Genomic DNA, 27130 nt, shown 5'->3' on the forward strand with positions numbered 1-27130 from the left:
CCAGAGTTACGTTGCCGCACACTATGGGAAGAAGGAAATTGCGGGAGTTGACTCCACATGTAGTAACGGATGGGTTATTATTAGTTATTATTATGTGTCCTTATTAGTGTAGTGTAGTGTAGTCAACACGTTATGGCTCATAAACACTGCCCGTTATTTGCTCCGATTATGCTGTCGGGGAGCATTTTTGGCGCTGGCCGACAAAACCCCTGATCTGACGTTAAGCGGTGCCCAAAAGTTATAGATCACAAAGGCTTTGCAGGTAGAGCACGTGACATGGCCCTAAAAATATATATAATTTTAATATAAAAAACTATTTTTGCATCTGCCGCTTGAGATGACTTGATTGATTGACATAAAAAAGGGCCTGTCAGCTCAAACACACAATGCAATAGTTGTTGTTGCGTACAATCATCAGTAGCAAAGTCAAATACCAAAAATAAAAACCCTACCATTTCCATTTCCCCCGCTCTATTTCCCATTCCATGTGTGTTTGTCTTATAGTTTCTCTGGCCTCTGTACTACTGCCACCTACCGTCCATTCATTGTATAACACAGTGGGTGAAAAAAACACCCCCCTTAAGACTAAACCCGACCCATTAGAGGTGTGGCTTCCAGAGGTACCTTTGACATGACATTTTGTGTGTGTGTGTGTGTGTGTGTGTGTGTGTGTGTGTGTGTGTGTGTGTGTGTGTGTGTGTGTGTGTGTGTGTTTCGATGTGCAGGGCGTTGCTGAAAATGAGCACCTGTGCTCAGCTACTTCCCTGGGTAAATAAAAAAAAAAGAAAAAAAAAAGAAAGGTACCTTTCAAAACCTATAGAAGTCAGCCTGGTACCGACGAAGGGGACACCACTGTATGTAGCCTCAATTACATTTTGTAACTATTTTCTGCAATGGGATGATAGTTTTATTTGGTGGGTATATGAGCTGGTTGTTTTGAAAGTAGCTCTGAAGTAAAATTGGCGTTATGCATTTCACTTGAATAATGTTGTGTGCGCACGTGCGCGTGCAGAGAAAGACAGAGTTATTTAATGAAAGTGAAGATTATAACGTCCTGTATTGGTAGCCTATATTAGCCCAATATTGCCGTTACGCATTTGACTTGAATAATGTTGTGTGCGCACGTGCGGAGAAAGACAGTTATTTAATGAAACTCAAGATTATAACGTCCTGTCTTGCTGGCGCCGCGTATAGCCTGCATGGCTATTCCTGTGTGTGTGTGTGTATGCGTGTGTGTGTGCAAGCCAGGCGTGCGTGTGTGTGTGTGTGTGTGTGCGCAATCAAAAGTACTCTGCAGTATGGTTTGCAGGCGAAATAGCCCAATGCGATCTGTGTAATCGTGAATACTTAGCACAAACCAACTTCTGACAAAGAACAATGTTGATGTAACTAAGAGATTCGCTGAGTGATTTTAATTTTATATACAGAGATTTAGAAGGAATAAGCAAAATCGTGAGGCTACAATTCCTCTCCCCTTCCTTGTTTCTCTTCTCCTGCGGGAGATCAGAATCAGATTCTGAGAGCTAGTGTGGGCCTATTAGAAGACAGGGCAGTGTTGCCAGGTTCGCGAATTGTAAGCGAGTCGTAGTGTGTGTTGAATGGCATTTGAATGGCATTTGTGGGCTTGTGAATGAATTTTCTCACATGTAATTTGTGCTCACTTGCATAGACCTGGCGAATTTAGCGTGGTGAAAGGGCAACAGTGTTCCGGGGGTGTGGGTGCTTCGGGCGATAATGTTTGTAGTAAACAAATGCATTGGCGGCGTGAGTGTGGAAGGGAGGCATTTTTGGTGGCAGTGCCAGTGCCAGTGTTTGGCGGGTGGTGTCGAGTTTTGGCGTTCGGCGCGACACTGCGAAGGTAAGTGTGTGACGTCACTGCCGTGTGAGTGTGTGTGGGTGTAGTGTGTAAGATGGTGTTGTGGGTGTTGCAATAGCGACGTAGCTGTTGTGGCTTTGGGTTTCTTGCCATGTGTTGGGTACAACTTCTCCAATATAGAATAGATGGTAAATACTTTAAAGTTCTACTTTATCTCATCAGACTGCAGCATGAATTCTGATGATGGAGGCATAATGCTCATATCAAAACACCTTGTTAGTGGAAGTGGAAGATTTCACTGCCGGATGGTATATAAAAGCACCCATGAGGAACTGCTAGTTTTCCAGGAAAGAAAAAAGGAGTGGGAATCCACATACTGTAGCCTATATATACCATAACATAATAAGCAGTAAGTATGTACAAGAGGTTAGTTAGACATACAGTAGGTGAAAAAGAGTGGCAGTGTCATGTTCTTTCCTTGAGTTAAACTCTCTGGCCACTCCCACATGCCATGCAATCTCACCTCATTCCCACTTACACACCTGTATCCATTGCCTCATTAGCCCTGCAAGTGCCTGACAATTACTCAATGTGTCCATTCCACTGCAGCTTGCAGCCTACAGTATATCTCATTCTGTTCACTCACTCACTGCCATATCCTAGTTGTGTTGTGTTGTGTTGTGTTGTGTTGTGTTGTGTTGTGTTGTACGTCGGCCGGTACAAATGGATTCTGCCCTTGCTGGGATTCTGTCTGCTCTGTTGGTAGCTGTTGTACCTTTTGTGTTATGTGTTAAAATATCACTAGACTTGACCTGCTTTGTCCGTCATCTGCTTCTGGGTCCTCACCTGTCCTGACACATTGTGACAGGTAAGTCCACATAGCAGCAGGTATGAGGTCAGACATGGTGCAAAAGGTATAGCAGCGCAACGGCAGGTCCATATAAGAAGGTAACCGCATGAGGCAAAAATAAGCAGCGTAAGGGAAACACGGATAACAATCCACATGGTGGATCCACAAAGGACAGGCAGTTCTCACAGGGAACAATCCACACGAAGAAGGTAATCCAACATATAGGCCTACTGTAGCCTCAGTTTTTTGCCATGCACCAAATAGCTGACCTACAAGCTCACAACACCACACTGTGACTTGTACAGTAGGTCAGCTATTTTCCACCGTTGTACAAAAATGTATAACTACTAGTACTAGCTAGCTATAGGATCACAGGGAAAAGGAGATGCTGTGGACCTTCTGGAACAGGTGCATGTGCCAAAATAACAAAAGTCACAAAACCAACAGGTTTTCACTCTACTCTCAGTTTGAGCTAATGAGCTTTGTGAAATCTAACAACTATACAACTACGGATACATTTTTGTATATAGGACCTATAAATAATTTTTGGTTATCCCATAAGACAGCATTATGTGACTCAGTGACTGTCATATCCTATATGATAACAGCACGGTGCATAAGCGGGCAACGAAGGGGGTGTTGTTAGCTTGTAGAACATATTTCTGGCACGTGACACCCTCATGATATGGACAGTATGGAGTATACATTAGGCTTAAGTTTCAAAACACATTCAAAGCTGTTTTTCAACTTCTCCCCCTCATCCCTTATCTTGACTGATCCTCACTAGAGCAAAGGTCGGGAGAGTCTACGTGTGAGGGGGGGGGGGGGGGGGGAGAGAGAGATTGAGTTTGGAAACAAGAAGGACAACTTTGTCTTTGAAGATTGGTAGCAGAGAGGTAATGAAAGAGACAAATTGTGTGCATTGCGTCTGGCTGGCGTGTTGTGCAACAGCTCGACATTGACGGGGGAATGTTAAACCTTGACCCTTCCTTCCCTCTAGCTGTCTGACCCTCAAGCCTGATTTATATTTTGTGATGTGATGGTGTCTCATGCTGGAAATCAGATATACAAGCTCACAATGCAAGGTGGCACGTTGTGAGCTTGTATAGATCTGCTATTTTGGGCATATGGGTCACCGGTGCGGAAAGAAACAAAGTACAAATCTGGCTTTACTCCACTTTTGTGCCTTCACTGTTTGTTCTGCTGTCATTCAACCTCCATGTCTTTGTGGCTGGGTGTGGATTGTCTGACGTCATGTTTGTGTTTGTCTATGATATATGTCAGGGGGGTTGGGGACATGGGGGGTTGGACAATCACATGAGTTACTTCCTTCTGCTGACAGACTGTTCGAGAAGTTGTCAAGGTTTGCAAGATTAGCCACGGACAGACAGACAGACACACACCCTTTTCACAGAGCCACGCTATCCTATATTGAAATTGGCCGGACCAATAAAAAAAGTAAAAAGAAAAGAAGAAATTGGCTGGACCACGCCGTCACACTCATGTCATTATGACTCAGCCATAACCATATAAGGACTGGAGTTCCAAATGCATCTACGACCAAATATGGAGTGTGTTGTCTAACGTGTCGCCAGGGCATCAGGCGCAAACAAATCAGTCAGCTGAGCTCCATACTGTATATATGGCCACAAAAGAGGGTGTGTGCATATGGGCATATACTGATGACATCAGAGATCTCCATATGGGAATAAAAGGGACAAGGACGGAGACATTCAGAGATATCCATGGGCATATCGGTTGGTTCGACGGTGCAACGTAGGTGTGAGGGATGTGCAGCGTAGCCGCCCGAACTCTAGACTAGATGTAAGGGCCCCGAACCTCTAGTTAAAATCCAGAGTGCCAATTTTTGACTGTAAAAATGTAACCGTAAAGGTCAACATTGACACTCTCCTCGTTAAATAACCGTTAAAACCCTCAACCCAAATCAATAGTCCTGCACTAGTGTCCAGGGCTTATTAAACCACATAAAAGGGTTCAGTTCAGTATTGTTGAGTTCAGTCATTCATCATCATACTTCATCATGTCAAAATTGAACGTAAATGTTAACGTGACAGTCTGTCACAACAACAAATGCATTTGTACCCTGGTACCAAAGCAAAACTCCTTCCAGATGACTTGTTGCACAACACAAAGTATGTGTGCCACAATGTTTATGAGGCAAATAGGGGGCATATGGCATTATTATTCGATGTTTAGACACAGCTGATAATGCATAGCAACAGTAGCCTCTCCATAGCAGTTTCCGGTTTAGTGTTACTCTATCTATCTGTATTCTGTAGTATTCTGTATTTAGGAACATGCCGCGTCTAGTTCTGATTATGGGGACGGAAAGCAGACCTGTCCCAGACGACCAGAGACGTCTGGATGGTTCATGATATAGCACAAATGTATAGCACAAAATACTTGAAGGAAATGTATTTTCAATGTATATTCAACAATGCTTCATAAACCAACTGTAGTATTTTGAAATCAATTATTTGACAGACAGGGGGTCAGTGTAAAGATCTAAGAACTGGAGCGCGATATGATCCACCTTCTTGCTATTATGAACTGGTGCAGCAGAGTTCTGAATCAGCTGCAGCCATGTGATCGATTTTTTTTGTAAGGCTATACCTTCTGAAATATGAGCCCATTTTGTCTTTCTCCTCTCCTCCCATCATAAATGCATATACACACAGTTCATTCACTTTTATAGCAGGGCTGTCCATTGGTCCAATGATTAATCATTTCAAATGCAATTGATGTCAAAATGTCTGCAATGAATGGAGTCTCATCCACAAATACAGATTTGCGGTGGTTTTCTGCAGCATCCAATCTCCATCACCCTCAAAACAGAATATCAAACTTAAATCTTTCACGACAGGCACCTTGAGGCTTGAAACGGAACATTCCTGAACATACTCATGCCACTGGCATGCCTTTCAAAATACACCAAGTAAATCTGTTTCACAGAGACCTTGTGACCTGTATTACACAGTACTGGCCAAGAGCAGGAATTCATTATATATTTCTTGTTTCTAAACTCATCTCCTAAGGTATCTTACTGGTTGGTTACTGTTTGTTAATTTTATTTATTATTTCAAGGACCACCATTATGATTTGTATTAGGCCAAAGATCCTCATTTGATATGATTTTTACCCAGACCCAGGACCTGTATTTAAGAACACAGTATTTGGTCTGATAATCCGATATGGTCTGGTATGTACTGTAGGTACTGTATGTACAGATCTGAGTCTGATCAAAACATACTTTCTTGTAGGCTACATTCTCTAGTTGTGTTAATTATTAGGGGCTGCAACGCCCTCTTCATTCTCAAGGACCCCTGGAGGCCCATAAGACCCCATGCTGAGAACCACCGCCCTACCTCGCTCACAATGGCAATGATGAAATCATGTAGGCCAAGTGGCTGAGTTTCCCCAAAGGAAATATGCATAGTGAGTGTGGTAGCGTGTGGTTATAATGTCTTTGATGCTGAAGTATAGGCCTAAACATGTATGTTTAATTTCAAAGTTTTTATATTTAAATGAGATGAGTCACCACTCACATCACACATTTCTCTGCGAATGGTTTTACTACTGCCACCTGTCGACAGGTGTGTGTGTGTGTGTGTGTGTGTGTGTGTGTGTGTGTGTGTGTGTGTGTGTGTGTGTGTGTGTGTGTGTGTGTGTGTGTGTGTGTGTGAGGGTGTGTGTGTGTGTGTGTGTGTGTGTGTGTGTGTGTGTGTGTGTGTGTGTGTGTGTGTGTGTGTGTGTAGGCTAAAGAGGCTTTAGGGAAGCAGGTTTGCTTCTAAACGTATTCATGCAGGAGGCCTCACGTGCACAATGAGCCAATGAGGACACGTTTGGCTGTGCTCTAGTCTAGGTTGTATATTTCTATGTTGTGTTTGACAGTGTTTCCCAAAAAAAGGACATGGTGTCTGATTGGCTGCCATGCAGCAAATTAGGCCCCGCACACAGGCTTGAACACACCCTAGAGGGGTGTGTTCCCTGGAGGGGTGTGTTCAAGCTACGTGCAACACAACATTTATTTGGGAAACCCAGCCTTAAAGTCTGCTTGCGGTAAAGGCTTTGCAGTAACATAAAGGCAACAGTAACATTTCTGATACAGGGATGATGAGAAAGCTAATAAAGCTGCATAATCTAATGCATTATTAACATACTTACCTGTATGCTACAATGCAATTCAATTGAACGGAGCTTTATTATGAGAAAACATACGTTTACTGTACAGTGCCAAAGCTAGTGTCAAGTGATACATTGTAACTTGCTTATAAATATTGTAGTCAAGAATGCTTTCATAACAAAATTACAACATATTATATGATGTAAAAATGCAATGTAAACTGTATAATGCAGCCTTATTGCGAATGCACTGAGCACTAACTATGAGACCCTGCAGATCATGTCTGTGTGTGTGTGTGTCTGTGTGTCTGTCCCGCTGTGACACCACCCGCCCGCCACCAGAGGGCGCAGCTGTAGCACACACACCCACACACACACAGGGCGCAGCTGTAGCACACACACACACACACACACACAACCACACACACACACACACACACACACAACCACACACACAACCACACACACACACGAGCTGCGTTCGATTCCCGCGTTTGCGCGTCTTACTTATAAGTACTTATAATGTAATCATATAGCCTGGCTCCTGCAGAACCTATAGACCCTGCCTACTGCCTGAGTGGACTCTTGACCTTCAATCTGACAATCAGGCTAATCATAACACATCCTAAAGTGTTTTTATAATGACTTATACTGTAAGAATTGCTGGACACTCACAGCCATTATTATTTTGGCCAGGATCATAGTGTATTATAATTCTTGCTCAAAATATCTGAAAGTGTCCAGCAATTGTGAACTATTATATACATAATATACATGTTGTAAAATGCGTTTTAATAATTATGTTAGAATTAGTGTAATAAAAGCATACACAGGTTATAAGCATACACAAGTTATATTATGTAATAGTTTACTGTGTGTTATCTAGTGACATGCAGTATAATGTCGAAGACATCTCTCTTGTCATTGTGGGGAAGACGGAAGTGTTAATCATTGAGGACTGTCTGGAAATTAGCATGGAAAATAAATGAGCTATTAGCAGGTGTAGATGTGTTTAGTCAAAGTCCACTGACAATACATAAACAGTACATTAAAAAATATAAATAGTCCAAATGTACATAGACAGTCTAGTAGTATAAGCAGAACAGCATGTAAATGTGTCGCATTGTTAGCTTGTAGATCTGCTATTTTCTTGATGTGACACCGGCCATCGTACAACGAAGTGTAAATCAGGCTTATTAAAACCGGGAACCCACCTGTGTCATTTTGGATTTTGTCTAAAGATAGCTGATATACACGCTCACAGCGAGTAACTTCAAGCCGCGCAGCGAAATTGTACATCCGAAAAATTTTGAGAAATCTTGAAAGTGTTTTTAATTCTGGAACACTAAACCCAACTTTTTATCATGCAGGGGGGCAAAATAGGTGAACATCGTTGGTATTATTTAAAAATGATTCCTAAAAAAAAAGATAATGGAGTTGGATAATGCTGCTACAAGAAAAGGGATTATTCCCTATCACTACACCTGGGTCGGATGAAATTCACCGGAAAACCTGCCTGTAGAAAGAAATCACACCCGTGTGAACTGAGTGGTGCAATCCCCCCCCCCCCCCCCCACCTCTCTCTCTCATTAGCAGGCAACAGAGCATGCACTATCCCTCTCTGTTTCTGGCGCCCACTACTGGTACTAATAAGTCATACTCGTGCTCATGACCATGCAATGATACATAGGTAGGTACGCACGGACATTGCTGGTTGTAGGAGTGGTTGCACCACTCAAAAACAGGAATGTGGGCAGGAAAACAAACTCACTGTATACCTTCTATGTTGTCACTGTCACTGAGCATCATGAAAGTACTGAAGCAGAGCCATTGAAGGAGAGTTACGACATCTCTGTTCACTTCATGGGGCTTCCAATGGCAGCTCCGTGCAGATCAGGTTCGGCTATCGGGAGCTGAAGAGTGACAAAGTCCTGGAATGGAAATTGACAGAATGCACTGGACTCAGGCAACAGCCCAGCTTTAATGCTCTTTTTTGTAATAGTACAACATAAACATTACAGTGACTTTAGTTGTCACTGTACAATATACTTTAAACAGTGGTCATGTTGAACACATGCCTAAAATTGCTGATATTTGCGACACTCTCATTGAAAACTATGTATTTCAAACTCCAGCTTAATTGTCACACTCCAACTCTGCTTGACTAGAGTTGCGCCACTCTCCTAGTCTACACCACTCTGTACTGAAGGACCCACCTCAGACATCAGCAACATTATGAAAATTACAAAGACATAATTTGTCCTGGTGAAAATCACCCACGTTTAGTGTTTTAGGGTTAAATAATTTTGAAATCTTAAACACAAACCTTCTCTTCTGGGATTTTAGCACAAAACTCCAACGGGAGCTGTTTTTTTGACGCCTTGTACCGCACTAGTGTTGCAAATCAGTGGAACACAGTGGCGTTAATCCAGAATTGGTCGATGTCACCATGTGCCACATACTATACAATGAATGTACAAAACAACAATAAAATGTACAAAAAACAAACTTTCAAAAGGGAACATTGCTGTCCCGAGGGCAAATAGGCAGCTAAGGTCACATTCTCACCTAATACTTCGGTAGACTCAATGCGTATGGGCGGAGAATTTGGGATTCTTGCATATTTAATTTGCTGCGTTTTGCCTTCACACTGTCATTCGCATCAATTGGAAACGCAGCAGGGGGACCTTTATCAATGTGTTCCATTCATAAACTAGCCTACACAGTGAAATCTATGGTGATAAAATTACACTCATAACGTGCATGTGTCGTGCCGTCTGGGACCCCCCCCCCCCCCCCTCTCTCTTTCTCTCTCTCTCTCTACGCACGCAGCCGCCACACACTGTTCTTTTGGGCATGGAGGCACAGCGCTGAGCGCACTGATATAACTCCCCAGTCCCCACACAGTGAAAGCACTCCATGTTTACGGCACGCACACACAGACAGACCGACAGAATATTCTGTAGGCTATAATAGGCTACACTGCAGTGTTTTTATGTGTTTTCTTAAGCAATTGATTAATGTACACGTCCTCATTTCGATCAGGGCTTCAGTCTCCTCATTCGACCACGTCTATCCACGGTAACGGGACATCTTTGCGCTGCGTAAAATATGCCTTCTCCGTCTCCAACTGTGTTCAGCTCCTCACCCGCCACATTGTTTGCTTAATTTCCTTTATTTACTGCGGATTGCATTCACACCTGCACCGAATCGTAATCAAGTGCGATTGGAAGCGAAGCAAAACCCCCGTTTTTGCTCGGAGTAAAATGGGGTTTTTTGATACGCATTAGGATTCGAATGAGCCTTCACACCTGCCAAACGAAGTGCACTTTCTGAAAATGCACAGCAGGATTCGTTTTAATCGCAGCAAAGCTCTCTGGTGTGAATGTGACCTTATAGTCTATCTGTGCACGCCCGTCACTGGAACAGTCAGGTAGGCCTAGATGTATACAGTACTACGTACAGTGATGAGGCAGACTGTAGGGAAAATGGTATTGAGGCACTCCATCTTCAGGTAAAGAAAATATAGATTTATTGAGCAAGCTGACCGGCGTGTTTCGACACTTGGGTCTTCAATCAGGGTCTCACAATCAGGGTGATTAGCCAGTAATAGTTACACTTAAGTATAAAGGCTGTGGGTGATCACATAATCAAATCCACAGTAGACGTCATCGGATGCAGATCAATTAATACATAATACACAATGCACACCATAAGTGACCAAACCAACACCAATACAAACTAAAAAGTGAGTGACAATGCAGAAAGTCTCACTTTGGGACATCAGTTTCTTTAATCTATCACCACCTCTAAATGTCATTATTAGGGATGACTTTAAAGACTACAGCTTTCCCATGTCCTTTCCATTATAGTGAACAGCCATAGGGTAATTTGAGTTGTTTGTTCGGTTGACAGGTTTATGCTCATTGCTCACCTATACTAACATGAGCTACACTTTGACATTTGTCATTTAACTAATGTAAACATTGACCCAAGATTTCCCCTTGTGGGTCAATTTTTTAGTTTCTACAGTATACTCTCAGCCTAAGCCCCAGAAGGGGTAATGGGCGTAAGTAAGTAAGTAAGTAAATAAGTAAATAAGTAAGTAAGTAAGTAAGTAAGTAGTCCTAAGTGTAAGTAAGCATAAGTCTCTCAAGGTTTACATTAACGCTCAGGACTTTACTGCGTATATCTAAAGTATTTAATTTCTGCTCTCAAAACCTTTGATTTGATGGAAAGGATTTAACTGGCACTCACTAGAGGCAGGTAATGTTGATGATGATAATAATTATGGAGATATTGGGCTGTGAAGTGTTAGCACAGGGTGTGTATTCTTTTCCCAACCTGCCCGTGGCTCATAACACATCCCGAAGAACTGCAATGACTGGAAATAATCCATCAAATATTTCCCCCTGGGTTAAGTGGATAAACAAAACTTGAATTTCCATCTTATTTCCTATCAGCAATAGAGGAAACCTCCAAGCCACGAACAAACAGCACCAAGGGACGACCTCTTCTTAACAGCCATATAAACCTTCCCTTTAATCTCAGCTGCAGAAAGTGCCTTTCTACTCAATAAAACGCCAGTGATGTTTAATCATTTATGCCCAATACTAAGCAACATAATGAAATGCCATTCTACAAGCTAACAATCATCGAGTTGTGAGATTTCAGCTATTTTTATTTGGAATTTCTTTTGATACTTTCTGGACAATGTTGAAAATCAAATTAACATTTTTGAAAATGTTCGAGGACTACATTCATCCAGTTATCATAACTGGATGAGTCCAGTTATCCAGTTATCATAACTGGATGAGTCCAGTTATCCAGTTATCATAACTGGATGAGTCCTAACACATTCATCCAGTCATGTAGGACTATATTCATCCAGTCGTGTTTGTGGACTACATTCATCCAGTCATGTGTGTGGACTACATTCATCCAGTCATGTGTGTGGACTACATTCATCCAGTCGTGTGTGTGGACTACATGCATCCATTCATGTAGGACTACATTCATCCAGTCATGTGTGTGGATTACATTTATCCAGTCATGTGTGTGGACTACATTCATCCAGTCATGTGTGTGGACTATATTCATCCAGTCATGTAGGACTACATTCATCCAGTCATGTGTGTGGACTACATTCATCCAGTCATGTGTGTGGACTACATTCACCCAGTCATGTGTGTGGACTACATTCATCCAGTCATGTGTGTGGACTACATTAATCTAGTCATGTAGGACTACATTCATCCAGTCATGTGTGTGGACTACATTCATCCAGTCGTGTGTGGACTACATTCATCCAGTCATGTGTGTGGTCTACATTCATCCAGTCATGTTTGTGGACTACATTCATCCAGTCCACTGGGCCATGGTTTGGCCGCACTGTTTGCTTTTCCAGCTGTTCCCAGTCTCACAGTATGAGAGAGGGGCATTGCATCTCTGTCTATTTACACAGTGGACACACCCCTAAACCACACACGCGTGCACGCGTGCACGCAACCACGCACACACACACTCTTTCACACATGCGTATGTTAATCTTCTAATGCATGCACACAATACATGCACATACATAGATGCATGTAAAAACATGTAACATGAAATCCATGCACACACACGCACACACGCACACACACACACACACACACACACACACACACACACACACACACACACACACACACACACACACACACACACACACACACACACACAAAACATGCATGCACAGTTGCACACACACACACACACACACACACACACACACACACACACACACACACACACACACACACACACACACACACACACAAAACATGCATGCACAGTTGCACACACACACACACACACACACACACACACACACACACACACACACACACACACACACACACACACACACACACAGGCCCATTACATTACTGCCTGATCCCCTCACAGACACAAAGACATACTGATGGCCTAGATTCCAACACGTGCACACACAGGCAGGCAGCTAGGAAACACAAACACGCACGCAGGCACGCAGGCACGCACGCACGCAGGCACGCACGCACGCACGCACGCACTCACGCACGCACGCACTCACTCGCACACACACACACACACACACACACACACACACACACACACACACACACCCTCACACACACACACACACACACACACACACACACACACACACACACACATACACACACACACACACACACACACACACACACACACACACACACACACACACACACACACACACACACACGTATACTGTAAGTAGTGTACACTATGAACATGGAATGTTTGGCATCTGGTAATGTGACAACTCGACAAAAATACATTAAAGCTGCAATCCGGAGCTTATTTGAATGAATGTACTGTAGTAGAGTATGTTAATACAATATAATCACTACATCTGCAGTGGTTGGAGGTGGTCTCCTTTCTGTTCCATTGAGACATTGAGACCCTGCTTGTTGTAGTAGTGTCTGAAGCTCATAAGCCCACTAGGCCAATGGGCCAATGGGCTATTATGCACACAGAATAACTCTTCCTACATCCGGACCACTTCCCTGTATACTTCCTTCACAGGTGTTACTGATGATATGATACAAATTAAGGCTCTGTTCCATTTAGTGTGCAGTGGTTCTCAAACATTTGAATTTCAAGGACCCCCCCTGCATAACTCTGAGAGTGTACACAGTGATTTGGGATATAGCCTCTTAACTGTTTGATATTATTACATTTATGGATTTCAGCTTTAACGTCTGATGATGCAACACTACTTCCATGTACACATCAAGCATTCAAGCGCTGGGGTAAAGGTCCTTGCGGACTGATTTTCTGCCGTTTTCCGAAAATATCATTCTGCACTCTGCAAGGACATTAACACAGTCCAATCAAATAGTGTTAATTTGACTCTGGGAGGGTACAAATGTAACCAAATCTATTTGGTTATTCGAACTCTCTCAGATTTTCAAGTGGATAAATTAACTGTGAGGATTTTACTGTGTGATTTATTATTTATTCTTTTTGAATATGGAGAATTGTGTCTAATTGAACGTTGGTGGGTTGAACTTTATAATGACACCATTAAGAGAACTACATGTATTTAAATAAATTTTCAAAGATAAATAAATATTTATATTAAAAACTATATACACAACATGGAGGCTAATGTGGGCAATATAGTTAAACAGTGGAGATGTTTTCACCCTTGTTTGTGTGTTTATTTATCTGTGTGTATGTGTCTGTGTGTTTGTGGCTAATCTCACAAACCACTGGACCAATCAATGCAAAACATTTTGTGTACGCTGCCAGCAAGCCTAGGAAGACACTCCCGCATATTTTTCCAATATGTGAATTACGTTATCTAATATTTTTGTGAATGCATTACCTCATTCACACTCTCCCTCCGGAGTACAATAGAAACTTAGAAAGAAGGAGTGGCCCATGATGTCGCCATGCATATGAAAGTGCTCCTATCAGCTACACATGAAGGTGCAAGTGATGAGGTGACATCATGGGGTTTGTATCAAGATGGATCTTCCAAATGTTGGCAATTTCACAGATATTCCTATTGATTGTGTTTGCTGCACCCTTAAGCTTAAGTTATACTCCATCAGTGTTGCTTGTCATAAATGGACAGATCTACAAGCTATTGATGCATTGCTTTGCAACAGAAAGACACGTATAAGGGTAAAACCCTTTAGCAGCAATGGGGAGTGTGCTGAATTTGGGAACGAAATGATTTAGTAGGTGCACAAAATATTGAATATAGGATAGGATAGTGCTTGAGACACTGCCCATTCCAGCAAGAAATAAAAGTTCAAGAACTGAATTAATGTTGCTTTAAAAAGAAACGTCTGGCATGGGGATCTGTACCTTTGTAGTTGTGTTATGTACACAGGAGTGTATGTGCGTGCGTGCGTGCGTGCGTGTTGCGTGCGTGCGTCAGAGAGAGAGAGAGAGAGAGAGAGAGAGAGAGAGAGGGGGAGAGGGAGTCTGTGCATGAGCACATGCGTATATGTGTGCATGCATTCTAAAGTGACGTTCCAAGATTTTACTATCATGATAAATATCCATCTCATACACTGTAACAATATCTATTATATCTAATCTGGATAAACCACAGATGACAGAGGTAAGAACGTTATACAAAGGGTTTCTTTCTTTTTTTTGTCACAGTGCTAGAACTAACTGAGGATCTGAGAAGCTTCTTTAACTGTTAGGCTGATCCTAATCATCACTGGGGGCTATACCGACTGAGAACACATCTAAATCCCTAATTATCCCTGTGAAGTCCCACAGGCAGCATGCAGGTGTGTGCCACACACACACACACACACACACACACACACACACACACACACACACACACACACACACACACACATGTATAACCTTCTACTGTACATACACACCCTTTTTTTTTTTTTTTTTTTTTACTCTTTTTTTTCTCTCTCATGTACCCGCGAACTGGCTGCCATTGATTGATTGATTGAAATATTTATTAACAGTTTGTAGAATTTACAGTACATTTTAAGCACAAACTCAATACAAAGACTGTTAACTGTGAGTGGACGACCCAATTAAGCATTACACTTGTTTACAACAGGGTCCACATTGTTCAATTCATTTAGGCCATGGAAACCCATGCATGTATTTCAAATGACTGCCCAAACTTCATTCTTTATACCAGTGTGTAAAGTAGTATGTCTTGGTTTTAAATTAAATTGTCTATAGATTCTAGACAATTCTAGACTCTAGAATATTGCTAGCCATTATATATCTACAAATACACCACATTGCAATGTGTGAGCTTGTAGTTTCGGGTTATTTTTGGACAAGAGATTTGGTCAAGAGAGAAGAGACTCAAGACTCTAGACTAGAGGGCAAAAGGTAGTGGAGCAAGTATAGAACCCTGGGGGACTCCGGTCAGCTAAGTATATAGAGTTTACACGGTGGTTAAGACAGCTCGGACACAGCTGGATGTGTGCAGACATGAAGGGTTTTGTGGTACGGTATGTTGTCATGTTTATATTGTAGATCTTGGTGTTAATCTAATGTTGGCTTCAACTTGCATGTCTGCTCTTTCACCATGGTCTTGTTAAAGGACTGCTCCACGATTATGAAAAAGAAAATACAAATTAATCACATATACAGTATACAGCTGTGATTGACAGTTTGAGAATTGAGATCCTTGGATCTCAATTCTCTGCCTGTCAGCATGCACAACAAGTGTGACACCAATCGGCCCCGTATAGTGAGATTAGCTGCGCACGCACGCACGCACGCACGCACGCACGCACGCACGCACGCACGCACGCACGCACGCACGCACGCACGCACGCACGCACGCACATGCATGTGTGCAGATCCATGCACAATAACAGCCACACTGTACATACTGTACATGGACACAAACATGCACGAATGCGCACGTACGTATGCGAACACACACACACACACACACACACACACACACACACACACACACACACACACACACACACACACACACACACACACTAATACATGTTTCAAGTGCTCTAATTTGATAACACATCACCAGTTTCAATAACCCATGCACTGATCCTTGGCGCTGCACACGTGATATATCAGTTTACAGTGTGAGGGTGGGAGGCCAGAGGAAGGCCAGCTATACAGTGCGTGCGTGCGTGTGTGCGTGCGTGCGTGCGTGCGTGCGTGTGTGCGTGCGTGCGTGCGTGCGTGCGTGCGTGCGTGCGTGTGAGAGAGAGAGGAGGGAGAGAGATTGAGAGGGGGGTTGAAAAGGCAGTGGGACTGTCATTAATTATGAATATGGTTCTCATTAATATTTTAAGATGAGAATGTGCTTAAAGAGACTTGTTCATAATTTCAACATTGTGTTAGACTACAACTTTGCATACTTCACGGAATAATACATTCATACTTAAATATCGTTCTAGATAATGCTATCTAATATGAATTTATTCACTAATTTGTCTTATTTCATTTTTGATTTGTGAATGTGGAATAATTTGCCAAGACATCCCTTGGCAAACGAGTCTGTAATAGGCTAAATTTAATAATTACCAAAGGATAATTTTTTGAGAATTTAGGGTTTGTCAAATTGTCAGGTATTCTCAAAATAAGCTGCTATAGATAAACACACAGAAAAAAGCTTTTTGTCTTTGTTAGTGTAGGTACATGTAAATAGACCTACTACTAGATAGTGTATTTGTTATGACATGTTTATTGGAAAATACTTCAACGCATAGGCTTGCCACCTATCTCTGTGACGTCACGACACACCCCTATATGGTGTAGGCTAGGGGATCGATTGAGACGGGGGCCCGAGACTGACATCTCTCTCGGCCAATGGGAGGAGAGACTCCTCCCGTGTGATTGGACGGCCGTGGAGATGATATATAGATTATGCGTTGGAGAGGCCGGGCCATAGAGGAGTGTAGTGATACACATCTAAAAGCTCAATCCACAGAACTGTCTGCCTACGTAGCTTCTCTGCATGGATTAATGTAAGTTATTTTGGGCGTTTTCCAGTACATTTCGGACTGTTTTTGGCGGATGTAATGCTTTTCATGGACACATATGTAATACCCGCGCCTCTGGAACTGTTTGTTGTGGTTTTGGAAACGCTTTTTAGAAGTGTTTGAGGCCGCCGGTGTTGTGCCGAATGTGGTGCCCCCGTCAGAATCTGTTTCCCCACAGCGTTCCCAAAGGGAAACATTTTGACAAGCGGAGTGAAGCCTCGTATAATTTAGACTGCCGCGTTCGCGTTGTTTTTTGGGGGGTCAAACTTTGCGCCGTTTATTTTGACGTCGTTAAACATTTTGCCAAACCAACATTTAGGAACGAAATCTCCCACACTGTCAACGTGTCATTTTATTGCCTCACGTGAAACGCGAACGTGGGGGAATAACACGGGGGAGAAACGGATTGTGACTGGGACACGAACCTCGGCACAACACCCGGCCGCGTTGCTCCGCTGCGTTAAAGTGCTTCATGTTGACATGCTGCTGCAACACAATGGAAACAATGTAACGTTAATGCAGCTAATGGAAACAATGTCACGTTAATGCCGGGCGCTCGCATGACGGTGTAATAACGGTGTTATTCCGCTTATTTCTGCAGCTATCCAGGGCGTTTGTGGACATTTGAGCCCCATAGAGAGGTGTTTGTTGCATTGCTGCTGTGATTTGCTTTGCGGGATCCAGACCGTTAGCTTTTGGATATAATTCAATCCTTCTGCTCTTTTTTTTGTTGTTGACAGTTTTCTGAGGAGGAGAAACAAAGTTTTTCTGCCTGCAGCCAGTGGGGATTGTAAAACCAAAGCATTGGTGACTGTCCAGAGATCACTGACTCCTTGCCTTTTGCTTTTTGGAGGATTTTGGGGGGCGATCTGGGCGCCAGAAGCCCCTCTCTCTCCCCCCCCCCCCTCTCTGGGAGTCTCTCCTCTGCAAAGTGTGTGTGAAGTAAAGGCTGATATGAACCATCAGGTAAGAAGATACAGCAAAGCGTGCACGCTGTTCCCTTAGCAATAGCAAGGCTATGGCTGCCATTACACATTACACATATAACACGCACGCACGCACGCACACACACACACACACACACACACACACACACACACACACACACACACACACACACACACACACACACACACACACACACCTATCTATCTATCTATCTATCTATCTACCTATCTACCTATCTATCTATCTATCTATCTATCTATCTATCTATCTATCTATCTACACATACACACGGATTTGGCATTGCAAGGTCAAAGTTTGCAGCCTCGCTGCTGCATGTGTGTGTGTGTGTGTGTGTGTGTGTGTGCGCTCGCTCGCGTCCGCGTGTTGTTACTAGCATCTATTAAAGGCGGCAGTATTTTGCCATATTCCACACACGTGTGCAGTGTGCACACGGCCTGCTGCAGCCATAATGCACAAACCCCCCCCTACAGTACTATATGCAATACAAATGAAGCTTGTCATCATGTTTACTGTTTATGGCTGTGTGTGTGCACTAGAAAGCGTGCACACTTGCGTGTGTGCATGCATGTGTGTGTGTGTGTGTGTGTGTGTGTGTGTGTGTGAGACAGAGAGCGAGAATGCAGATGGAGTGTGTGTTGGCATGCCTCCTCCTCCAGCCTCTCAGCGAGACACTTGAGGTGACTCCCTCTTTTTGCAGGCATGGAGACAAAGGCGCGGACCAGCCCAATTTTATGGCATAGTGGCCTGATTTTGAGCTTGACACAAATATCAGCCTTATGACTCTGCATCGTTGTGAAGTGATCTGTTGTTCTGCGATATACTGCAGTGTATTGTATTCCGTTATGTTCTGTTAAGTTCTATTCTAATTGTGTTAATTAATAGATGTCCGGCTAATCTGTGATATCAATGAAGGTCATCCGACCTCCATTGAACAGATTGTATTTCACAGTGACTAACAGGGTGGTCATTATCAGTCATTAACACACCCTGCTGTGTTACTCGCAGAGAGTTTATTTAGTGTATTATGTGCCTCTCTGCATGTGGGGCTGAAAATCAAACCACGTTCTTCTAAATAAGCGATATTGTTAACGCTATTTTATTCCTGTTTGCAGAATCTCTGGATGCATTATGTCCCCATGAAAGGAGTAGTGTTACTTGGACCAGAAAGGAAAACGTACCCCCCTCAGTGAAATACTGTACATGCCCTGTAGTGTCCAATGCATTTTCAAGGCTGATATAACGTAGGTTTACGTACGTAAACCCGGTTTTATGAATGAAAAGTGAACCTGTAACCATGTGACAATAACCCTCGGATCAGGAGCATTATACCATAATCACACCTGTGGGTGCCGACGTCACTCTTTAAGTGCGTCCCACACCCACACACTCTTCCTCTTTTCTGATGACAGGAAAGGCATGACAGGGCCAGCCTTCGCCGCCGAGTGGCGGCGAAGGCGAAGTTTACGTACGTAAACCTACATTTTATTTAATTTCAAGTGAATCTGTAAACATGTGACAACATGAACAGTATACCAAATTAGTCACAAGGAGAGTGAAGTGGCCAATACCTATACAGGTCAAAAAATACATACATGAGGAGTGAAACTCATCACAGTAATACAGCAGAACACAACTAAGTGAGTTCTAGCATTTTATTGCCAACTGAAAATCAAAAATCAAAACATTCTCCAGGTTAATTCCAATAAACTGAAATTAACAAACATTCTCGAGCACAACCAACGGGTGCTCATATTTAACTGAGAACGATACAAACTCAGCCACTCAGGATGAAATGCTGCCTCTCAAGGGCCACACGTGAAGCCTCATCATCTGAGGCTTCGGGTGCCATACCCTGCCTGCATGTGCCTGGGACAGCAAGTCCCGTCTGACTGGAAGACACCATGGCTGGCCCTCCAGCATCTCGTAGATCTCTCCCATCCATGGTCTCTGTGGCCAATTCGGTGCCACCAATAGTACCTGGGCGCACAGCAACCTCACCATCCTGAGGAAAGCCGGCAGGAGAGGAAGTGGGGGAAAAGCATACAGCCTCTGTTGAGGCCATGAAAGGAATGTGAGTACTGTATATCTCACGTGCAACGAGTGCACAGCTGTCACCAACGGGAACGTGAGTTATGTGTATCACACGCGACGAACACAATCGTCGCCTGCAATAAACAACATATATGATGAGACAGCCTCACGGTACACCAAGGGGGTGCCACATAGAAGGCAGCCCAGAGAAGGCATCAAAATCACAAGCTGGTAAAGCTCTTACCGACCAGGAGGAAGAAAAGAGGAAGAGTGTGTGGGTGTGGGACGCACTTATAGAGTGACGTCGGCACCCACAGGTGTGATTAATTTGGTATAATGCTCCTGATCCGAGGGTTATTGTCACATGGTTACAGGTTCACTTGAAATGAAATAAAATGATGGTTCTATATTATGGTTGCAATCGACTATTTCGGTCTCAGTTAGGTGTTGCTGTTGTGATGAAAGAAAGAACGCTGAAGTTTGATAGGAGGGGAGTAAAGTCAAGGCACTAGTGTGTTGCTTTGAAGTGCATTGTGTGGCGATGCTGCCATGTTGTGTTTGGCCCAAGATCTTTTCTCTTTGTTGTGGAAGCTTGTGGTTTTACTAGGAGGGTGCTTTTCCTATGCTGTCAATACACAGAACAGAGGCTACACAGCCTCCACAGACAGACACGATGAGAACCAGGGTTCACTATGCTCTCCCCTCCCACTGCTGGCTGGCCTGCAGACTTTTGTATCATCTGGTATCATCCTGGTATCATCGACAGAACACTTCAAAGTGTCTTCTGCTGTGTTCTGAATTGGTTTTTATACGGCAGCTTAAAAGCTACAACCTGGGACTTATTTGAATGAATAAAACATCTTGGAGTGAGTTTAATACAATGCAGTAACCACTGTACATCTGCAGTGGTTGGAGGTGGAACTCTTCCATTGACAAATGTAGACCCTGGTGTCAAGTAGGACACCATAGGTGGGTGCGCTTGCACATTGCAAACAAGCGAGTATGTGCATGCAATCCGTGCATGCGAGTCTTTTATTGTATCATATGTAATCATTTGTGGTTTTAGTAATAGCTATTGCAATATGCTCTTCTCTGCACTTTCTTCTTTATAATCTTATTATTCTATGGTGACATCCTGATTGTCCTCCTTGGATGATAAATATAGTGTTATCAATCTGCCAATCATTAAAATCTATGTTATTTGACGGCTGACCGAATATGACACAAGTTATGCCGCCATTTTTATTGTTGTTATGTTCGGACATTGATGCAATGACTCCTCTTCATGCGGAGATATGGATTGTAGCTTTAATTGGTTTACAGCATCGTGAAACAACATTGGTCATTTTAATAAAGCAAATAGCGAAATTACAAGCTCACAAATGCAAATTGAAAAGTTTTAATATGGTTTTAGATATTTTAGATTTTAGCAGTGAGCCCAGTGTCTCTGAGGTCATTGGCACTGGCTCACTTCCTTCCTGGACTACAATACCCATAATGCTTTGGTGCACTGCTCCTCCTTGTGGATAGGGAGAGGGTTGTCTTACTGTATAGTCCAGGAAGTAAGTGAGCCCTCAGCCCAGTGTCGATGACATCAGAGACACTGGGCTCACTGCTCAAATCTAAAATATCTAAACACATAAATTACACACATAAAGACGCAGGAAAGTGTTCTAAATCTTCTAAACATCAGTAACATGTAGTCTTTTGCAAAAGAAAAGTGTTTATATACAGTGTATATTAACAATTTATATATACTGTATATATAGGTCAACAAAACATGTCATCAGTCGTCTGTGATTCAAAGACCTCAAAATATGGTGTTGTTCTGGCTCTATAGTTTTGAGGTGCTGCTCTGTCACTTGGCATTGCCCATTCCCTCAAGTGACGGCGCTTCCAAGCCCACCCATTGTCTTAGTGGAGGGATACAAAAGGGGCTATTTTCTGTAATGAGGTGCTTACCGGAGCACATTGCGCTTTAGAGGTCCGTGCTCTGCTGAGTTATAGGCAGGTTATAAAATGATAACAGATGCGTGGGGCTCTTATGGTGCAGACCAGCGTTTTTGAAGAGTAAGCTGATTCCTGGCAATACGGAGCACACATGTACTGTACAATACACGCTCATGGACGCGCACGTGTCTGTGTGCATGTGTGCATAGTTTGAGATTTGGGGTCAGAATTAAACTTTCATTCTGACCCTCTTTATTCTGGGTATGTCACTATAGGAAAACATATACATGCTCACATTGCAACGCAACACAACGTGATGTGAGAGATTGGGTGTAGAGGGAATAAATGACGCTGGACCCCTGGACTGGTGCACTTGGTCAATGAAGTATATTATAGGGTTTAAGTGATTAAAGGACGAGGCCAGCATATTCCTTGTTTTCACGGCGTGGAAACCATTGGACTGATCTGCGCAAAATGTCTTGTGCTCACTGCCAATTACTGTAGCTTTAAAGCAGGGGTAACCAACCAGGGGTTCGCGAGCTACCAGTAGCTCGCGGGAACCTTTCAAGTCAATCCCGAAGTGTCAGACTGACGGGCAGCCAGCCATCACTGCCAATACACAGCAGAATGTCGTTCGCAAAAAAGAGCAGATCTACAAGCTAACAACGTGTAGAGGCTCGATGCATTTTAGCTTGAAGATCTGTTCCCCTTGCTTCCACCGCACCGCACTCGGCCCTCCCCCTTTTAGCACTCTGTGCTCATGTGCTGTGTCCTGTGTGTCTGTTGTTCCCTCGCACTCGCAGGCAGCACTGCCAGCACAGCGTCAGAGTGAACGCAGCATGATAGCGTCCCCGACACGTTGAATACTAAACTTATTTGTTAAGTTCGAACGCCAACTTTTAACCAAACGTGGGAGAAACACTGTGCACGGCCGCACGCACAAATAAAGAGTGCACTCGGCACTCGCGCACGCACATGACGGATTATTATCGATGAAAACAATCCTTAGCGTCGCTTACAAAAGCATGTGTTGCACAGCATGAATGATAAGTAATCACCGACCTGGCTGGATAAATATCACTATGACAAAGTGTCAAAATGTTTAGTGCCGCTGTCAAAACATGACACAGTGAGAGTTGAAAATTCTAACTATTGGAACAAGAAAGCCACAGTTTTGAAGGAAGTGGGTCCTAGACAGGGCTTGACGCTTAGCTCATGGATGCATGGATGATAGACAGACTATCCGTTTTATCCTGCTGTTCTATCATGAGATATTCGATGCAGGGCAAGATGCTCGATTGTGAATTAAATTGTAACATTCTCCTTGGCTTTGACTACTTCAGACAGAACATCTGACACACAGCTACAGTAGACTATTAATTTACTAAGCTGTTAACTTACTCGGCTGCCTACCGTTGCTCGTTAAGCAGGTCACACAATGGATGGACCACTGATATTTATCCAGCCAGGTCGGTGATTACTTATCATTCATGCTGTGCAACACATGCTTTTGTAAGCGACGCTAAGGATTGTTTTGATCGATAATAATCCGTCATGTGCGTGCGCGAGTGCACTCTTTATTTGTGCGTGCAGCCGTGCACAGTGTTTCTCCCACGTTTGGTTAAAAGTTGGCGTTCGAACTTTACAATAAGTTTAGTATTCAACGTGTCGGGGACGCTATCATGAACTCGTATGACTGACTCACATCTTAATGACACCCTCAGACTGGCAATCACTAAATATGAACCAGATTTCAAAACGCTTGCAGATAAAGTGCAGTCACAGCAGTCTCATTAAAGGTGGGCTGACCCTGAGAGTATGTCACCATATCTGTGCAAATATATATGGTCATGTTATGCCTATGTCATTTGAACATCTGCCAATGTGAATATTCATTGAAATGAGAAACAAAATATTGTGCAATTCATGTCCTTTGCATTTTGTTTTATTTAAAAAAAACTCAAAGAAGTTTATTTGTATTTTTGTCCTAATATTTTTTATTTCTAATACATTTGTCTTAATATTATTTGACATTGATAATATAACTTACTATAAGTTTTTATTCTAATTTAAGCTTTAGTCTTTGTGTGGATGTGTGCACATGCATTGAGCCTGTCAGAAATAGCAAAAAGAAATGTTTTTTCTAACACGTTTTAGTGGTAGATCTTGGCTTACAATTGGGAATAAAATGGGCTCTTGGGCTTGAAAAGGTTGGTTACCACTGCTTTAAAGGGTCTATTCAATATCCCATTTTCTTAGTTATTGGTAGAGGTGTATGGATACATTTTAACAGAGATTCAGATTCAGATACCTTTATTTGCCATTATGTATACACACATAGGAATTTGTTTTGACATTGACATGTGTGCGTTCAATTATTAACTCACAGCAACAGCAATGTCAGTCCCTGTTGAATTTCATAAAGGAATTCAACAGTGCTTGGATTGTCCACACAGCTGCATTGCTGTGTTTACATTTTGAAAGCCATATAGTCACCATAGTTTCATAAAGTTGTTTCGGGAAAAACTACAATGCCCAAGTGTATCTTAATTATGAATTATGCTGACTAAAGGAACAGTACAGGTCTGAGACATGTTTCAGTTATTTGGACAACAATGGAGTATGATTTGTATTGTGGATATGAGCTAAATTTGTTTTGGCAAGGTGTCCAAAACACATCCCAAACTAATTTTGGAGACAGAGGTGTCACCAAAAAGACAACTTAACTGGCATTTACGAATTTGAACTTTAAGTATATGACCTGTTTTTTACCGTAGTTCATTACTTTATTGGTCCATTGTCAAGTCATTACTTTGTTCGTTTAATTTGGCTAATAGGCATTGTAGATTTAACTTATTTGTACAATTTTAGTTTACAAAGCCTAAAATGCAATTTTTTTTATTGTACTTCGATGTTCAATGCCAAAACCACAATTAAATAATCATTCATGTGTTCTATTATGTCCTTATTATAGGTTCAAGGTTCAAGGTTAGCTTTATTGTCCCTTTGCGGGAAATTGGTTTGCAGCCAGATCATAGTAAAAAATACACACAACAACAACATTCAATACGTGTGTGTGTGTGTGTGTGTGTGTGTGTGTGTGTGTGTGTGTGTGCGTGCATGCGTGCGGCCATGCGTGCGTGTGCGTGCGTGGATCCCAAGGGCGATCCAGATAAAGAACCAAAGTAACAACATTGTAACCACCACCACCTGCATTCAGTTCCAAACACTACAAACAGGTTAACGTACTCAATGGAGACTAATGGCTTCCACACAAGAGGTAATTGCATAGCAACAAGTGTAGTTGTAATTGAGGAACCAGGCTGTAGTGTTGTGTGTGTGGTCACTGTGGTGTGACTAAGTCTTCTACAAGGTCCCCAAGGGCCTCAGTCAGTCGAGATAAACGTCAATAGAGGTCCAGTTCACGTCACAAAGTTGCTCGCTGACACTGGAGGTCTGGAGAGCATTGGATTTACGAATGGATTTGTTTGGTGCACAAATTAATGATCTGGTCTGACATTTTGCATTATAGATTGTGGTGTTGTAGAGCAGTGTTCCAACTTCCCAACCTTTTTTTTTTAAATTTCAAGCACCCCCCATACTGACATGCATATTAGACCATGGATGGAGCCCCTATTTGATCACACTTTTATCCCAGGAACCCCAATCTACACTGTAAAATGGTGGTCTCAGTGGTCGCGGTGCTGTACTGCAAGTCATTTTGTGTCATCACTGCACTTGCTGTGAGTTATTATTGAGTAAAATGTGTCGTTATTTCATGTCATTTGTCATGTCGACGATATCGTCATTGTCTGGAGGAAACCACCTAACTCCATTTTATATTGAACCAATGAAAAAAAGTATTAAAAAGCGGATACAAAACGTTTTAACTCCATTGGACCCTCAAACTGTCTGCTAAAGCATCTCATTTCTCTTTTGGGTCACAGGCTTAAAAGTTTGGCCACCATGGGCTATAGATTCAGCTCTTGACAGCAACTGACCTGCTCATATAGTAAGCCTATTGTTTATTAGCCGGATGTCCATTCTTGCCTTCAGACAGGTTTGGGGTCAGCCCTGGGCCAGACAGGGTCTTACAGGGATTAATGTGTGACCTAGTACCTGTTAACTAATAGTACTATTGTTGTGTTTCGTATGATGGCCCAGATGGCACATCTTAATTTAACTCTGACAGTGTACAAATGGACCCTCAAGAGGTCTATTTGATTCCATTCGTACACTTCCATTCATCAGAGTTACAGACTTACAAGGTGTCCATTTGTGTAGCGTTTTACTTTGTATCATAAAATATTTTAGGCTTTTCCTCTACTTTTACACTTAGTAAATTATGAAATTGAAGATAAAATGTTACTGATCCATCCTCGTGTTCTGCAACAGCTTGTCTGTGGCTTCTTCCAACCCTAGAAAACATGGAAATGTCATGGAATTAAAACATTGTGTTTACTTGGCATGGAAAAGTTGTGGGGGAAATTCTATGTGTCCAAGAAGAGCTCAGGGAATGTCACGGCAATGTGTCCATAACTCAAACGTTTAACGATGTTACGATTGGCCACTGGTGGTGTTGTGAGGGACATTTGTCTCTGAACAACAAGGCCTGGAACATTCAAGCCACAAATTCAACAAACTAATGCAACATCTTGAACATGGCTCATGCCAAGTCATTTGTTTACCAAACAAGTGGAATCCCATTACATCCCATACATTATTTAAGCCACCACAACCCGGCTCGTCAATTACGTTAAAATGTCTTGACTCGGCTAGAAACTCGCTAGCCTAGCAACCCTGTCGGTATAGTGCTCTGGGAGAACAGAGCAG

General features: G+C 42.6%; 1 protein-coding gene across 1 annotated transcript in view; it reads left to right on the forward strand.

The window, feature by feature from the left end:
- Positions 1 to 17247: 17247 nt before the first annotated feature.
- Positions 17248 to 27130, forward strand: part of LOC310862453 (vitamin D3 receptor A) — an 89310-nt gene continuing 79427 nt past the window's right edge. The window contains exons 1-2 of the mRNA XM_083770377.1: positions 17248 to 17332; positions 18088 to 18313. The gene's annotated coding sequence lies outside the window, so the exon portion shown is untranslated. The remainder of the gene's footprint in view (positions 17333 to 18087; positions 18314 to 27130) is intronic.

The sequence above is a fragment of the Protomyctophum parallelum genome (genome assembly GCF_964188405.1).
Source record: "Protomyctophum parallelum genome assembly, chromosome: 7".
Classification (NCBI taxonomy): Eukaryota; Metazoa; Chordata; class Actinopteri; order Myctophiformes; family Myctophidae; genus Protomyctophum; species Protomyctophum parallelum.